This window comes from Adiantum capillus-veneris, chromosome 20, assembly GCF_014529385.1.
Source record: "Adiantum capillus-veneris isolate H3 chromosome 20, ASM1452938v2, whole genome shotgun sequence".
Classification (NCBI taxonomy): domain Eukaryota; kingdom Viridiplantae; phylum Streptophyta; class Polypodiopsida; order Polypodiales; family Pteridaceae; genus Adiantum; species Adiantum capillus-veneris.
In genome coordinates, this window is record NC_140950.1 from 9350176 (window position 1) to 9351187 (window position 1012).

Consider the following 1012-nt stretch of genomic DNA (forward strand, 5'->3'; position numbering starts at 1 on the left):
TTACCTTAAAGAACTATCCGACGAGGAAAGTTAAACTCAAGACCTGTTATTCCTAGAAAACTCACCAAAGAGCAAGCACATGCCGTGATTTAGGATGAGCAAGAAGGGGGCTACCACTTTTTGCTCTACATTGAGCTCTGGCTATGGATGGGACCATAGCCTTGGACCTTTCACTATTGTGTGGGTTTAATGAATTTGGCGTTGAGGCGTACCATTGGTCGTGGGGGGGGGGAAGTGGCATTAGAAGACTCCACCAAGACGATGCTAGAGGCCAGGGATCCAAAAAATTTGGAGGGCAAGGCCATGGATACTAAGGAGGAGGAGGAAGTAGAGTTTGAGAGAAAGTTAAATGATACATCATTGTGCCAACAATCTCATATTGGAACGAGCAAAGGTGTGCTTGGTTGACGGAGCCACATGCACAATATTGAAATATTTTACAACCAAGCCCACTTGGATGCAGAAATGGCTAATTATTGGTCCGAGCTTCCTAATGCTTGCACATTCTGAGTTGGAGTGGATTTGGTGGATGGGAAATTACTCCATGCTCATGGATATGGTGTTTGGGCTTCCATCAGAGAAGTACAAAGATTACAATTTTATTCTACATGGATGGGACAAACAGATCTATGAACAGAACGCATGGGTGGGGCTGAATACTGGCAGTTTACTCATAAGGAATTGTTAGTGGTCTTTGGATCTTATTGATGCATAGGCGCCAATGGGGCCAACAGGAAAAGTTAGAGAGGAGGTAGGCAAAGTTCTTACTGAGGCACTTTGTGGGCCGGCCTGCATTTGAGGCAGTCCCACCAGCTCTTATATTTTTTTTAATAACACATAGATACTTGTGGGGGACAAGGTTTATCACAAAAACTCTTACCACTTGCATGGCTATTGGGTTGCTATTGTGGAAAAACTTGAAGAGGTTATGGAAAAGCATCATCCACGCTATGGAGATGAGATGTGGCATTTTGTAACTCATTTTGTGGGCTGCAAACTGTGTCGCATGTGA

General features: G+C 44.1%; 1 pseudogene; it reads left to right on the plus strand.

Annotated features, from left to right (window-relative positions):
* The first annotated feature begins 94 nt into the window (after window positions 1–94).
* On the plus strand, window positions 95–1012 carry LOC147432069 (xyloglucan 6-xylosyltransferase 1-like; annotated as a pseudogene).